Consider the following 17,440-nt stretch of genomic DNA (forward strand, 5'->3'; position numbering starts at 1 on the left):
GTGGCACCTGGGGCAGGTCCGAGTTCTGATCTGATGCCAGAGCCCATACAAAGCTAGCTGTTTGAACATCCTTTTCTGAAGACTGTGAAGTACTGTCCATCATCATGAATTCCTGAGACTCATAGCTCTCTGTCAGGGAGCAAAAGACACTTTCCTAAACATAACTGTGATTTTGGAACAAGGGTCTTGAACCTTTATACTCTGAAAGTTTGGAAAATTTGCAGCTAAATGCAAAATCTGCCTTTTTTTTCTTTTTTTTTTTTTCCTAGCATACAATAATATATGTTAGAAAAAAAGCATATTAGCAAAGTTAGGCCTCAGCTTACTGCAAAAACTTTGGCCCATGTTCATCTCAAAGGAAGGTGTAAGGCCTGATGAACATTTAGTATACCTGTCTGTAGCTATCAAGCAGCTCACACTCCTGCAGCATGAAAATTGTTGGTTTAGTCCTGAATTGAGAAGCCCAATCGTTATTTAGACCCACATGTCTGAGACTTGGCTGAGTCAAAATAAGTGGGACTGCTTTCAGAAGTAAATGTATCTATTATCCCCTCAAATAGATGTTGCTTTCCTTTTGGACTCTCAAGCTGAAATCCTTGAAGTGTTTAATCACTTAACCTTGCTTTAAATAGGAGTTAGGCAGCTAATACCTTTGAACTTGAAGCTTTGCAGTCCTGGGTCACAATGTGTGGCTACTCTCTTCCTGTATCACTAATCTACACATTTGCCACAATACAGGGCTCTGCTCATTTCATTTGTCCTCATACAGAGATAATCTAGTGAGTCCAATATTTTATCTGAACTTGCCGTTTTTTGCTTCTGGATTAGACAAAATAAATATAGTAGCTCCCCCCCCCCCCCCCCCTCGTTTTTGCAATTAACCTGAATTTGGACAATTTCAAAAAATTCAATGGCAAATAAATAATTGGAAAAGTACAGTTTCTCTTCCCCTCTCCCCTTTTTTTCATCATCAAACTCTGCTGCTGATGTATTAGTCTATCCTTGGGCTTTTCCATTCTAAAACTACTTTAGAATAGCAAAGAAAGGATCTTTGCACACCTCACATTTGACGCTTCCTTGTTGTGGTAAATCTCAGTCATGGCATGACATTGTGAAATAAATATGTTGAAAGAAGACATTTTCTGTCCAGTGTTCCTCTGACATTGTTTTATTTTTTTTGTCCTTTAACTGCAGTGCTAGAAGATATCATCTGGGAAGTTACCTGCCTGTGCTCTCCCTCATTTAGCCTATGTCATGAGTTGAAATAATGAATTCAAGACAACCCTTTTTTCTTCCTCTTTTCTTTCAATGTTTAATCATAGTCTTTTCCAAGGGACCAGTTAGCATCTTGTAGTTAACTCATACGCTTTCTAGGCTGCCTAGAAAGGTCATCAAAGATGTTTCTGAATGTCTTCTTGCAAACTTGGAGGCTTATCACAAAGATTTGAGAACTGGCTGTTAATTTGCTAGTTTTGGGTTTTATAATCTTATTTTGAAACTCTGGAGGTACTGTTCTTTCAGGATGAGGAAGAGCAGAGTTCTTTCCGGGTATCAGTAAGAAAGGCAGAACAGCAAGTTGAATAAGGTAGACAGTAGGAAAAGAAATATAGATAGCAAGTTTTTCCTCATGTTGAGATGGAACTTCCCGTGTTCCAGTTTGTGCCCCTTGCCCCTTGTCCTGTCGCTGGGCACCACTGAAAAGAACCTGGCCTATAGCAGATGTGGCTGGCTGAAGATCTCTAACTCCCTGAATACACTGTCTTCTGCAAGACTCCTAATACAGGTACTTATTTGTATCCTGAAGAGCTGATTTCCTCAAGTGAATCAAAACTGATTCAGAGGAAATCCTCTAACTATTCTAAGTGCGTTTTAACAAATGTCATCACCTGCTTTTCTGTTAATGTGTTCCTATAAAGACCACTGACTCTTCATTGCAATATAGTAATAAAATGCAACAATTATGTTATTTTAGAATAGAGGCCTTCATAAATTTATAAAAGTAATCGTATAAAGCTCTTCTGTCATTGTATAGGCTGATGATCAAAAGTAATTTCCTTAAAAATATCTAGTAGACATTCTGTGTTTTGGAAGGAATGTCTCTCTCCATTTTTATTTGCCAGTAGAAGGGCATCCTGTCAAATAATTACTGCCAAGGAAACTTCTGATTCCTCTTACCAAATAAAGAAATGATTGATTTAAAAAAAAATCAGAATATTTCTAAAATTATCACATCTCTTTGTGGTGTGTTTGTATCTGAGGGAGGTGGAATGAAGAGACATGCAAGGTAAATAATATATGAACTGTTTTCTGTGGAGTTACTTCCACTGATGAGATCAGAAAGGCTGAATGTTGAGTTTTCTACTTTCCCCCCGCCCCGTTTCATTTGTATTTTCAATTGGATACCTTTGGTAATTTCACTGATTTGTCTATTTGTAGTACCACAAGGTAGAGAAGGGATGATCTACCAAATCAATTCAGTCCTTGAAGGAATGTAGTTTTCTGGTAGTTGTAGGGTGGTTAATTAAAAAAATACCTCTTTCTGTAGGCTAGTAAAGGATATGCTTGTCAGCAGGGGCTTGTGGGAGAGGTGGTCGTCAAAGTGATGGCTTGTTCAGAGCAGGTAAATCTGCCTGTGAGGACAGATATTGTCAGAGTGTAGGTCTTGTGGCTTAAACTCAGCTGAATGGACATGTCAATTTTGCAGTGATACAGAAGTGAGAGAGGCCAAACCTCTTCCTCCTTCAGCGGTGGGGGAAGAGAAGGGGCTTTTTTTGAATTCTGAAACCATTTTTTTTTCAATAAATGACTTGAACAGTTAAAATATTCTGAACAGTATTCTTTTCTCCTTCTTTTCCATTCCCACATGCCTGCTACATATATCTGCCCAGCTGTGCTAGTAAATATGATAAAGTATTTTAACAGTCAACAGTGAATTACTTACCTGCAGTTTTATCAAAGAGCATAGCTGCAGAAAGTAATCACAGCTTCACATTTTGATGCATAGTGTCATATTTCCTTATAGGTTTTGATACATCATTGACTTAGTTTCATATCTCATTTCTGCAGTTTAATTGACTATTTCTTGGGATGAAGCAGATCATCTTTAAAAAATTTTCTTCTGACATGTTATAAGGTATGGTGTGATACTATCTGTGTGTCTTGATGCAGTTGTGATGACTGAGCTGCACTCTGCTAATTTACAAGATCACTGGTCAGACACAGGGTGTTTTGGAGACACTCCCTCTGCTTGGACACTCTCCCTCTGTCACAAAAAGTGCCCCATGAAATAGTGTGTCACGTTCTGCTTTTTGATACACCAGTTGAAACCTGAACTTTTTTTTAAATCACCAACAGAAAAGCGTTCTACTGATCTAAGAGAGTTCAGAGTAGAGTCTTAAACCTAAAGATACAACTATTTGTGGTGGGTTACCCTGGCTGGGGGCCAGGTGCCCACCAGAGCCACTCTCTCACTCCCCTCATTCACTAGACAGGGGAGAAAAGGCATAACGAAATGCTTGTAGGTCGAGATAAGGACAGGGAGAGATCACTCACTAATTGTTGTCATGAGCAAAACAGACCGAACTTGGAGAGGGAATTCATCTAATTTATTACTAGGCAAAACAGAGTAGAGGAATGAGAAAATAAAATCAACTCTTAAAACACCTCCCACCACCCCTCTCATCTTCCCGGGCTCGACTTCACTCCCGGCTTCAACCTCCTCCCCCCTCAGCGGCACAGGGGGACGGGGAATGGGGGTTATGGTCAGTTCATCACATGGTGTTTCTGCTGCTTCTTCATCCTCAGGGGGAGGACTCCTCTCATCGTTCCCCTGCTCCAGCATGGAGTCCCTCTCACGGGGTGCAGACCTTCAGGAGCAAACTGCTCCAGTGTGGGGTCCCCCACGGGGTCACAAGTCCTGCCAGCAAACCTGCCCTGGCGTGGGCTTCCCTCTGCACGGGTCCACCGGTCCGGCCAGGAACTTGCTCCAGCGTGGGCTTCCCACGGGGCCACAGCCTCCTTCAGGTGCCTCCACCTGCTCCGGCGTGGGGTCCTCCACGGGCTGCAGGTGGAATCTCTACTACACCCCCTCATCCTTCCTCCATGGGCTGCAGGGGGACGGCCTGCTTCACCATGGTCTTCACCACGGGCTGCAGGGGGATCTCTGCTCCGGCGCCTGGAGCACCTCCTCCCCCTCCTTCTTCACTGACCTTGGTGTCTGCAGAGTTTCTCACATCTTCTCACTCCTCTCTCCGGCTGCAAAAGCTCTCTCTAAGTGTTTTTCTTCTTCTCAAATATGTTATCACAGAGGCGCTGATTGGCTTGGCCTTGGCCAGCGGCGGGCCTGTCTTAGAGCCGGCTGGCATTGGCTCTATCAGACACAGGGGGAGCTTCTAGCAACTTCTCAGAGAAGCCACCCCTGTAGCCCCCCCACTACCAAAACCTTGCCACACAAACCCAACACACTGTTGAACTGAATCTAACTGAATCAGAAGTTGACTTTTCTTTTGTAATTAAAAAAAAAAGTTACGCGTGTTTAAAACAAAATCTAGAACAAGTGTCTGGACAATATTTTCTTGTTTTCCCCATAAGATAGTGTGGTTTTTTATATTATTACAAAACAGTGTGACAGTTAGAGGCAGAGGTAGAACTTCTGATATTTGGTCTCTCAAGGTCCACAACTTATCCAAAATATGAAGGAATTTCAGTTTCTACTGTAATATAGGGCTATGAACACTCTATAAACATAGAAATCATAAATCAAAATACATACTTAACATTCACCCCTCATTCCTGTGTTGATTAGATTTCTAAAGCCAGAAGGAATAATTAATCTGACCTAGTGTGTAACAAGGCCATTTAATGTCACCTGGTAATGACTACACAATTTTCAATAACCTGTCTTCCAGAAAAAGCCACTACACTAGATGTAAAGACTTTGAAGAGATACTTGTTTTACCACTGATCAAAAAGGATTATCTTTGGGTATTCTTGACTGGCAAAGCTTTGGAAAGGCAGAGACAAATGGGCAATTTCCATTCAGAATACACAGTACCTGGGTTGTCTTGTCTGTCCCTGTTGATTTCATGTACATTGCAGCAGGCATTGGCAAAAAAAAACAAACAAAAAACTACCCATTGAAAATACAAAATACTTAAACAAACTTGATAAAAGACCTGTTTTAATTTTAGACTGAAATTATTTTTCTAAACTTCAGCCTGGAATGCATATATAAGAATGACTTATTAGCTTTGGTTATCACTGAAGATAGCAATTTAGAACAGAAATGCTGACCTAATCTTAGCTGGAAAAAATATGAATGTCTGTGCAGTGATCTGCTTGCAAAGAGTTTTTAGAGTGAGCAGAGGAATTTTGGGGTGTTAAGGTAAAGGAAATGAATGGTCTCATTTTATTAAAAAATATCAACACCAGTTTTTGCTGTTTCACTTTTCAGGGAATCTCACCAATAAATATTTCCAGCAAGAAGTGCACACATTCTCATGGTCTTTTGGGGTGATTCAAAATTTTAAATGATGTTCAATTGACAATTCCAGATCCATATCCACATTTTTCATAAATATCTACTGTTGAAAACCTTGGCAGGGAAAAATCAAAACTTTTCCAATTCACTGTATGGCCAGACTGACACATTCATCAAAGCTTTAGTTCCCACTGACTGTTCTCCATTTTCACACCAATTAGAATGTGACACGCAGGGTTCATTAAAAAAATGAACTTTAAGCATTGTACATAAAGTTGCTTGGTAGGGTTTTTTTTTTGCCTTCCCCACATTTAAAAAAAAATGTTTGTTCATGTGCATCCTATCATCAACAAAATCATACCATATATGGTCTTCCACAGTTTTCCACCTGTGATTCATTATCTGTTAATGCTATGACATGGGACTGCAATGTAATGTGAGTTTTGTTGTAATAGGCATATAAACACGTACAACCATTCATTGTTTTGGAGCTGTCATAAAGGTACCTGAGTCATCACCAGAGGACGCTTTCAGTGATGCTGGCTGTCTAACTCCCATTGTCTGAGTGCCAGTCACACATCTGAAGACTGACATTGTAAGTAATGTTATTACATAATTTTAAATAAATGAAATACAGATGACATCACCTTTAGCTCATCTTCCTGTCTTGCAGCTCTGAGTCTCTCTGTCTTTTACTATGTTAATCCTTAAGTTAATTTTGTCACTACATGCACAATTCATGGATATAAGATTGGTAAAAGTATAAAGTGAAATCTTCCTTCTTATCTGAAAGATCTCAAAGTCTCGGTGTGAAACAATATTTACGCATTTAAACAAATATTTCGTTCTTGAAATTAAATGGATTTGAACAGATAGCTGTGCAGAGGGATCTTCAGCTTCACTTGTCTTTCTACGTAACAATGCTGAAAGTAATGATTTAAATGCTTTCCTGACAAATTTAGGTCTGTCAAGTTCTCCTAGGATCCTCTTTCACTTGTCTTGGCACATGCTTTAGAGAATGCACATTACATCTTTTACTTAAGAGGCAAAAAAGCCTTTTAGAAGCCTGTGGACAGGTATTCGTTGTTCCAGTTTTGGTTCGACAGTGTTCAGTTATGACTTTTTGCTCTTTCCTGCAGTCAACAAAGGGTTCTGGCAGAGGGAAAATCAAGGAAGTTCTTCAATCTAGGAGAATCTTCTTTCAAGAGGATAAATTCAATCAGAAATTCACAGAGCAAAACTGACACTCAAGATTGTCATTTCTGCATGCCCAGATGTCTTCAGGCAGTACTTCCTGCAGAGCCGTGTGTGGACAGAACCTCCACACACAGAGTATAACACAACTGAGCTTTGGGCTTTCCCTTGAAGGAAGGAAAAAAGAAATGTATCAGCTCTCCATTTTCCTTGTACAGTATAGATGTTGTCATAATCTCTAAGACACTGAACATGCAGAATTCTTATAAATTTCTAATTCCTTTGCTTGTAGATAGGAATAGAACCCTTAGTCTTCACAGTATTTTCTGTGCTGATGTTTGGATTTTTTTAGAGGGGCCTGCTTTGACTGCTTCATACTTTCCTGTTACTTATATTACTGAGAAGAATGATAGATTTCTTAACTTAAATAATCTGAAGTATCGGTGCTACTGTCTGGCAGGAGTCATTGATCCTATTGTACTGATAAATGACTGTGGAGCTGTGTAATCCAAGGCTGCCGGTGTATCTGCAGTACCAACACCTTTGAAACGATGCTAGAACATGGGGAAGATGTGTTAGCCTCCTTCCCTGGAGCTATCAGTCTATATGTAATCTCATGGACATGAAAAATAACAATTTTCCTTTGGCACTGACCTTCCCATGAAACAGAATAATTAAAATGCAGTTGATGATAGGTGATTGAATAAAGATGCAGGTCAAATGCCAATGTGTTGAGTGTCACTGTAACTTTCTGAGGACTGTCGGTGTAAGGAAGCGGTAGTATTTCCTAGGCTGCACTATGAAGGCTGCTGTGCTCATTCCACAGATGATACAGAAAGAGTTACTGAATTCCTATTATTTGCTTTATATCCATTTCAGTAGAATTTTACTAATTTGTAATTCCTAAATCTTGTAGTCTGTGGAAAGCAGGCACTGCATGGTTATACAGCTGGTCTATTGTCTACATATAGCATACGCATTTTTCTTCAGGTACTGAGAAGTGGTAGTTATCACTAGATCTGTTTGTGGCAATTCAAATGCAGAAAAAAGAACCCAAATGCCATTAATGAAGTCATACTCTTCAATTGAAAAATATCCCCCTGTTTTCCCTTTCATGAATTCAGTTTTTGTCTCCTTTGCTGCACTGCGTCTGTTTGTGCAATATTCAGTATCCATAATGAGTTGTTAATGAGCTGTCAATTATGAATGCAATTTATAGACAAGAGAGATTGAGGACTCGAGGTACTCTTTCAACAACTAGTTCTGTATCTGAGTTCTCCTTCATGTATAAATATACACTGTTTCTGTTATAGTATCTCTTATACTAAAATCATAATCTGAGTCACTCTGAATGTAGTTACACATTTAATGAGTTTCCTTTAATGATATATTGACTATATCCTGAATATTGCAATGAACAAAGACTACGGTATAATGAAAACTCTTTGTTATACCAAGAGCAGACTCAAAGAATTACGCTCATTAAGCTGTGATCCTGAACCAATGAATTTAATGGGAAATTTGCCATCAAATTCAGTATGAACAGAACCAGAACCTAATTTCTTAAAGGCATTCAGAAATATGGTCTTTAATAACAGTTTTGTAATACATCATGATACAAAGAGAATTAGCTACAAGCAACCTAATTATACCGGAGAATGAATTGGCTAATGCACTGTACATATAGCTAGGACTCCCCTATGCACAAAACTTGAAGTGATTTGAGTAGTTCGGGGTTTGAGGTGGGTTTTTTTCTTTTTTTTTTCACCTTTTCTGTACAGTCAGGAGTAAGTGAGGCACAGATGCTAAAGCAAAATTCAAGATTATATATAAACAAAGGCAGAAATGAACCCAGATCTCTCAGCCACTAACCCGTATAATCATGTTTGAACACAGCAGCAAACCCTAGTATAAGAATGGGCATCAGGTGGACTGTGCACTCATCAGGCAAATGAGGTCTAGTCACTCCATTACCATTAATTACAGTTTAGTGGTCTGAAATTGAGGCAGCTCATGAAACAGAACTTCTTATGAAAAAACAAGTTCATAGACAGATTACCTTGAATGAACCCTGAGATTTTATGAGCCCCATTCCTTCTCTGAGTAGAGGAATTCCAGTATGAGCTTTTGCCATCATCATAAACTTAAATATTTATTAGAGATTGGATAGAGCTGCTTTGAGAGAAATCAGTTACTGGTGGTTAGCAGAGAGGATGCTGAGGTCCTAACTTGGTTACTTAAGGCATGAGATTTAGCCCTCCAAACATCCAAAGCAGTCAAATGTCAATTGGGTGTGTTGTGGGTTTTTTCTATTTATTTTATTTTAATTGATATCTTTCTGCTGGGTTAGGAAATGTTACTTGCGCACAGTAATTTTCCAGAGCTGTAGAACTAGAGATTTTATTTATATTTAATTGATTGTTTTGCACTAGCAGTAATCACCCATGCTGAAGTTTTGGAAAAACTTGGTGCTTTTTCTCCTGTCAGAATCAACATCTGGCAAGAACCAAGGGTATGGAAGCTTTCAAATGTTTGCTCTGAGTTTGAGAAATGCAGCTGTGGTACTGTACTTACAGCCCTGCATTGCTCTTCTGAAACCTGGGGGAAAAAAAAAAAGGGAAAAAAAAGCTGTTTAAAATCATATGACAGGTTATTATTTTGTTTAATGTGAAATGTTCATTTGACAAGCTTATTGAGCTTGATTTGTGTACAGAACCCTTCTGCAAATCTACAGTCTATCTGATTTCCCTTCCCCCTCTTCTTTGCTCCCCCCTCTGCCACTAGCACTGACATCAACCATTGTGCCATCTGAGGAAAAAAAAAAGGCACCTGGAGTATTAAAGTGATTTAACCAGTTTGATTTATGTTAATGGTACAGAAGAGAATATTTTTTGGTCCTCAAAAACATAACAGGCAATTGATGTGCCATATTGCAGTATGGTTTTAGCTATCAACATGTCAAGATTTAGTTTTGCTGTTAACATTTTACGATTTAGAAGGCTATAAGAATATGTGCAGTGTAGCAACAACTCGGGCATCATTCCCTCAGCTATATTTATTGGGCTTTCATTTTTTCCTTTTATAGAAGAAATTGAAAAAGAAAAAGAGGAAGGGAAAAAAGACAGACATTTTCTGTCTTTCATTTTCTTCAGTCTGTCAAGTTGTGAGAATAAAGAAAAAGAAACCTGACTTCTAATGGTTTGTTTTTGGACCAAAGTATATTCAGGGCAGAAGAATTGAAATGTACAGTTTGTTGATTTCCCACTAATCTAAAGATAACTTGTGCATAAACTGTAGCTTCATTGCTTCTAACCCCTCTATTTATACCTGTAGCTGAAAGCTGCATGCTTAACATGCTGTGGAGACGGTGATCTATAGAAGCCAATTGTCTGAAAACTGGAGGTACCATGTGCAGCATACATGGTCATATAGAATTTATTTTCCTTCTAGACCTTCATTTCCTTCTACTTCTCCTGTGGAAAATCAATAAGATGCACTTCTTGGTGTGTAAGTGGGAAGCTAAGTTTTTCATACTAGAAGAATGACACAGTGGCTAGAGCTGTTAAAGTAAGGTCTAGATTCCTCTGTGAACTTTAGTGGGTATTTTACTTCCCCCAGGTTTTTAGTTGTTGCCTATTGAATAAAAGTTATTGCTGACCATTTAGAATTGGCACTGCAAAGTAAATGAGGCACATAAAAAACTGACCTTCACCTACTGAAATGTCTGTGCTTAAACTTCCAAATTAAAAAAAGCAACGTGAAATATGAGTAGTAGGAGACAGTACATATTTTAGAAAACATTTCAAACTTCTTTCCATGTACATTTCAAATTTTCAAACTCAATGTCAGGAAGGTATTGAAATTCTCTGTGAAGGTCTAATTAATACCTTTTATTTTTCCTGTTGCTTTGAGTGACAAAGAAATGCCTAGTATTCAGGACATGAGACCAAGAACTCTATCTTCCCAAAGCTGTGTGAAAGGATGTGAAGACAATCTGGAACTTTATAGAGGCAGACGAGGAAAATGTATGCTCCCACTACCTGTTGCTCTTATCTCAAGGCATTCTGCTTTTCATGTCAACAGTAGAAAGAAGGACATACATACATACTTGGGTCTCATCTGTTTCACAAGGGGCTCCGCTGAATAGAAAACCAATTAAATGTCTTTTTACTAATTTTATTAATTTCTGTCCTTCAATTTCATAAACAATTGAACATTTTAAAACATAGCAACTTAAGGTTATATAGCACCACAGGTTTCCTCATAGCTTCCACTTTTGATATTCTGGAGCTCAGTTTGGCATGTACTTATCTACTATTTATTTTACTGTGGTTTCCTTAAATTGCCTTTGGTTTCGGAGGACAGAACTTCTTCTCTTCAAACAGCGATGATGGTTATGTTGTATTTCTTTTATGTGATAATCAAGGGGCTCGATCTGTTGCCTACAAGAGGAAGATCTGCACAGGCTCAAGCTGCATTTTCCGTCTTCCAAGAGAGTGAATCCCTTTACACTTTTTATCTTTCCCTTTTAATCTGAGCTATTGTCCTGCTGAGCTGCTTTGGTGAAATGCTAAAAAATTAGGAAAAGCTACAGAAATCTGTTCCTCCATTTGTGCACATAAAATCAGGGCAAATGCCAGACCTTTTGTCTCTGATCAAGTTTGCACTGTGGAACCCCCAAAACACCTTTCCAGCTGCCAGGTCCAGAGGCATGGCTTCCACGTTGAATGGGACCTAGACATGTGCCACTCCTCAGCTTCTTCTTTCCCATTCTGTGGTTTTGATCGAAGTCCAAAAGCATGGGCTAGAAGGATGGTCAGGAGAAAAAGACTTTCAGATCCTGTCAGAGATCAATTGTTCCCTATGTCTTAATTCTCCAAAGGTTTTATCTACTGAGGATACTGCAAAGATGAATTATTTACCTTTGAGTCCTACTGTGGTGACAGCAGTATCACAAAGAAGCCTATTGATAAATAAATATTATTCTGCTGAGTGAAGAGACTCTGGAATAAATAAGGTCAGAACTACACAATAAATGGGAGGATAAGAAGAAATATTGATTAGCTGCTTATGAAGAAAGAACCAGTCATTTTGTGCATCGTGTTGAAAAATACTGGGTAATTACCTAATTAAAGATTGTATCACTAATACACATAAACAGCACAGTTGAATTAATAATGTACAGGGAAAATTCTGATGTCAAAGCAGATAAGTATGAAAATGCTATAAAATCTGTGAGGATTTTGCTATTGATATTGATTTTGTATGGGAGATATTCAGCTCCCACAGTGATGGACTTTGATTTACAATCTAAAGTAGAAAAAACCTGATTTCTAGCATTTTTTATTATTTAAGGGATTAACTTGCCATCCTTAATGTTCCTTTAATACAGTAGTATCTTCTAAATGCAGAAGAGTGTACACAGTCCTTTATTCAAAAAATAATTTGTATGGGGAAAGGTAAAGTAGGCCATGCAGGTTTGGGTTTTTTTTAATAGAACATCTGATGCCAACAAACTTCTTTTATGAGGCATTTATGAGCATCCACTTTCCTTTCTAAAAACCGGAGCTTTGTAGTTATTTAACATTCATGTTTACTGTAAAGAAATTGGTTTACCTTGACTCAAGTCTGCGTTTTAAGAGGGGAGTTGTGTGCGGATAAAATGATCTGTTCCTTATAAGGCAACAATACTGCCCTTTCCCACACCTCTCAACTGAGCTGATGCTTAGGTTAGGAAGGCAGGATTTTTGGTTGGTTCATTGGTTTTGGAGTATATGTTGTCATGAGGCAGGCTTTTCATAATACCTTTTGTTTATTAAAAAAAATAAAATGACTCAAACATGTCACTCAAAATGGAGTTAATAAAACATCTGAATGGACCCAGATGACACAGTTGAGATTACAGTCAGGTTGGGTACAAAAGTGGCATGATCTAAATTTTAACTAGAAGTCTGGTTTAATTCCGGCTCAGCACCATATTATGGTATCTTCTGTGTAAGGAAAAAAAAAATAGAAAAAAGGTAGGTACAGTAATTTAGAGAAGTTCTTATTAACAAAATGTTATTCTGTATGGAAATCAGATTGTATGTTTTGACTTTATGCATGAGGTTTGGTACCCTTGGGTATTCTTTAAGGAACAGGAGCAGCTGATTTCTTCATTTGCAAGCCAGAAACCTGACAGCCACAGATGCGAAGTAGTCCAGCTTAAGGTGTGAAAGCTGTTTTATGAAGCCTGAATCCAGGCAATTAAGCAGGTTCCCCTCCTGGTAGGCTGGTATTTAGCCAGACTGTCAGTACTGACTATGCTGCTCTAGGAACAGAGAGGCAGACTGTGATGGACAGAACACCTGAAGCATTTTCTTGAGAAAAAAATTAAACAAATAGCTAGGAATTGAGATTGCATATTATTACAAATGCATTTGTGCCTTTGGTTCCTCGATATTTCCACCGAGATCCTTAGAGGTATACTGCACAAATGACACAAACAGGTTGGAGTGCAAACTCTTGGTGTACCACAGAAAACAGAATCTAAACTGAGGTTATTCCTGAAAAATAAAGTTGTTTACCCAGAGATACATGAGTAATGCAGGGCAAAACAATCTACCTCAATCCACCTCCATTTCATTCCTGCTTATTAAGCAAACAATTGCTCAGGTTAATGTGTGCTTTGATAATGGATTTGTGTGTGTAAGAGCTATAAGTTTAACCTCTGTTTTCTGTAATCCAGTGTGTTTGTTTTAAACGTGTATTAGCCTTTCCTGACAAAAGCATTGAAAAGTTAGCATTCATACCAGGCAGCACTTTCTGATGGTTGTTCTTGTACGCTGCGTGGCTCCTAAACCCTTCCCCCTGCCCTTGGCCCTGGGTCTGAAAGTGTACTTAGAATATGTTCCTCTCTGCTCTGATGTATAGGAAAATGCTCTAATGAAAAAGTCTAGTGGTGTTATGCCAATGTAAAACAGATGTAGTGAGTGGAGTACCACTAATGAATTTAAGGCCTTGATTTTCCATCCAACTTAACCTTTCCACTTATATTGCACGTCTAATATTACACCTCATAACTTAAACCTAAGATTGTGAGCACAACTGTTCTTACAGTGCTCCTGATTTTCTGAAGTCTTGATGTCTGAGTTGATGCACTGCCTCATGAAATAAGACTACATGCTGGGGTTTAAGAAAAGGCCTTCCCCACATGCAGTGTCATCTACTGGGGCTAGCCCTGGTCCTGGACCATATGACAGGTGAGTGCTGGATTGCACAGCAAATGGACACAAGATTATGAGTGTGGAGGGTGTCTTGTTCCTCCTGCTGACCCTGGCTGGGGGACACATTCCCTGACCACAACAGGGCAGGTGTAACTCCTCTCTTATTCCAGCCTTCTGCTGCCAGTGTGGCACTTCGCTTCCCAAAATGAGACAATGACAATTCTGTGCTACCCCTACTAACGTGGCTTGCTGTGGCCTCCATTACAGGGGAAGACATGAAGTAAGGGCCTTCAAGTGAATCACTGAAGGATAGCTGACCGATATGCATTTAATTATTTTCCTTGTCTAGGTGATATCTGGTACTAAGGCAAGTGCATGACTCCCAACACCAGAGGTTAAAAAACCCTGAAGTCTGAAATACTAGAGAATAAGTATCCATGTTTTCACCTGGCAGGCTTTCTGGTAATATTAAAAACCACATTCAATTTAAAAAAAAAAAAAAAAAAAAGCAAAGACTTAAAATAAAAATTAGGAAAAAATAAATAAATGGATTAGCTGTGTGATATAGCAGACAGAATGTAATCTAATCCTGTCTCATATTTTCTATATATTTATCTGGAGTCCCCCCATAAACCTTCTCTGAAATAGCCTGAGTCAATTCACCCGTGCAAGAGCCTATTGACAAGGCCATTCAGTTTCAAAAGAGATAACATTTTTAGATGTTAAGATGTTTGTTATCTGAATAGAAATGGATCATTTAGCAAAGCACGTACATCATTTTTATTGCAGTCTTTTTTTCAAGAGCACCATAGTGGGTCAGAACTAGCATATACTTTTCCTGTCAGATTAAAGAGTTCATTGTTTGAAAGGATGTTAGAACACAGTTTATGAGTTCTAAGATAGCTTCTGTTACATATTTTAGAATGTCTCTTCCTTTGAAACGCATCTGACAAACCTACCATTCTCTTACCCATACAGAACATTCTTTTCTGGACATTGTTTTTGAAAGAGAACAAGGAAACCTGTTGACTGGCTTTCAAGGAAGCTTTATTTCTCTGCTGGGAATTCACTGAGGACAGACAAAAATTTGATGGTTATTGCTGACAGCTTACTCAACCATCTTAATGTGCATCACAAGCAACAGATGCCCTCTATGACTATTACCTCCTCTTCATGAGCAGCATGTTTTTGCTGTATGAAGTTCAGTGGACATTTGAAAGGATGTAGCTTACATATTGTCCAAATTATTTTATGGCTAATACATATGGCGAATGAGGGGTGTGGTGTCAGACAGCATTTATTACTGTGGTTGATATCTTCTTTTGAAAATGAAATGCAATATGAGCCTGGAAACAAGTTGGACAAACCTCTTACAGGTTGATCTTGCTACTCAAAAGTCGTCTTTGGCTTTTTTTAGAGTGAAATCATTGTTATTGGGGACCTGTGTAAATAAGCACCTTGAGGAGCGATAGCCATGGTGACTCACACTTATCCAAGAATGCTACATCATCATCTCCCAGTCTGAGATTTGAATAAGAACAATCAAGCAACAAAGCTCGTTGTAGTAGAAAAGACTGCACTTTGTGATGACTTTAATACAAAATATGGTTTAGTAATAGCAATGTCTGAACTGCTGGAAACCTGCAACAGATCTTTAGAAAGTATAAACTGGCATAGTTCCCCATAGTGCTCTGCTGCTGTAAGCCAGCTGAGGTAGTGCTATTTTAACTTTTCTGTTGCTTGACATTTTCGTATTTTAATTGTGTAACCTCTGCGTTGGACTGTATTCTGGCATTAAAAGCCTCGCCATCCCCCTCTTTTGATTGCTGCTTTTTAAAGCAAGAGGAATAAAATTAATTGCCTCTGATCCACCACAATGGTAATTACATAGTCCCAACTGGGACCTGACCAAGGATGAACTGCTGTTGTTGCTTTTTGGCTGGAGACACTAAACAGGGATAATAGAGAAGTATGTCTGTTACAGCACACTGGTTGTTTCCTGTAGAAGAGAATGATAGAAGTCTATCGCTGTACAATTAGAATGTAGCATTTGCAGGTTGCAACAGCATCCAACAAAGACTGAGATGAAAACAAAAAAACAATTCCATTGTTGTATATCTCACTTTGCTAAGTGTATCAGTGAAAATGGTTGGCCTGCTGCCTCTTTACTCCTTGAATCTTCATTAAAATATCACGCTGGTATTGCAAACCTAGCAAAATTATTAAAAACACAGCTGGTACACTGTATGGCCTTAGAAGAGAAAATGAAGCAGTAATGGTAAAAAAGGCCAGGAGTGGGTAGGAAATGCTAGCATCCCAAAGGTGCCACAATCACTGTATTTAGAAGCAGTTGTCTATGTGTTATCTCTTTTAGAATCTTAAATAGGAAACTCATTGAAAGTATAAATGTCTTTATACAAAAGGTATATACATTCTACCTTCAATTATTTCTACAGAGAGCACTAGGAAAAGAAACTTTGAGAGCAGGTAAAATGTGTGTGTGTGTGTTTTACACTGCCATATTTCAGGAAAAATAAGAGGAATTTTGCTGATCTTTAAAAAACCCTAACACTACATTTAAACAGAAAAAAACCATGTCTTTAGTAAGTATTGTTAAGTGTAAAATTAATGCATCACATTGAGATTGGTCCCTAAATTTGTGCTGCTGACTTAGAAATGGTTAGGCTATTAAATAATAATACATTTTATTTAACTTTCTGATTTCTGTACCCTCAGAGTACAATTTTTTGTATCGAGCAATGGTGGTCAGGAAAGTTTTTTTCTTTTAAAGCTGATTTTCTAATATGATCTATTGACTTAATCTAAACCTGTGAGACTTACCATTAAATTACAAGGTTGAGCAACAAGAATATCAAAAGCATTGTCCTGATTATGACCAAAACTGGAATGGTTTCTTCATTTAGCTCTGTGAGTTTTGCAAAGAAGCTTTACACAAAGAATATATAAGATGTAAATGATGGCATGAAATTTCTTGTTGGCATGTAGTCTTCTGAGAAAGCACAATAAGATACAGATATCAAAATGCTTCTATAGCTGAACTAAGGCTTTACGTGACATAATTGCATGTGCTTGCAAATACATGCCCTTTGAAGATCTTGGTTTGGATTAGTTAAAATCTATTAAATGTATCAAATTGAAGGCATTGAATATGATATTCAACACTCTATATAGGAAAGAGTATGGTGAAATTCCACAAAAACCTTCAAATTATTGTGTAAATGTGACTGAAGTTCCACAGCTTTCAGTCTCAGCAACCTAGCACTGAAATAAACTTTGGAGATAAATGTCCTCCTTCCTTTCCACGAGATTTTGAAATGTAATTTTATTCTATTAGATTTCTGATTTAGGCACTTTCAAAGTGGACCTGAGTAATATATTCAAGATTTTCTTTGCACCACAAAGCTAGAAATTTACTTAAAAAAATATAACTTGAATAAACCGGTGGCTGCATGGTGCTTAGTTGCTGGCTGGGGTTAAACCACAACAGCATGGCATGCAATTACATTTTTAGAGTAACTGAAGCTTCAGTTGGCAAAGAAAA

At 38.3% G+C, this 17,440-nt stretch overlaps 1 long non-coding RNA gene across 1 annotated transcript; it reads left to right on the top strand.

Annotated features, from left to right (window-relative positions):
- The first annotated feature begins 1,206 nt into the window (after positions 1–1,206).
- LOC129205141 (uncharacterized) lies at positions 1,207–15,607 on the top strand. Its single transcript, XR_008576631.1, has 5 exons — positions 1,207–1,783; positions 3,067–3,133; positions 5,935–6,074; positions 11,556–11,790; positions 14,857–15,607. It is a non-coding gene; the product is annotated as an uncharacterized LOC129205141 (long non-coding RNA).
- The last annotated feature ends 1,833 nt before the right edge of the window (positions 15,608–17,440 follow it).

The sequence above is a fragment of the Grus americana genome, chromosome 3 (assembly GCF_028858705.1).
Source record: "Grus americana isolate bGruAme1 chromosome 3, bGruAme1.mat, whole genome shotgun sequence".
Taxonomy (NCBI): domain Eukaryota; kingdom Metazoa; phylum Chordata; class Aves; order Gruiformes; family Gruidae; genus Grus; species Grus americana.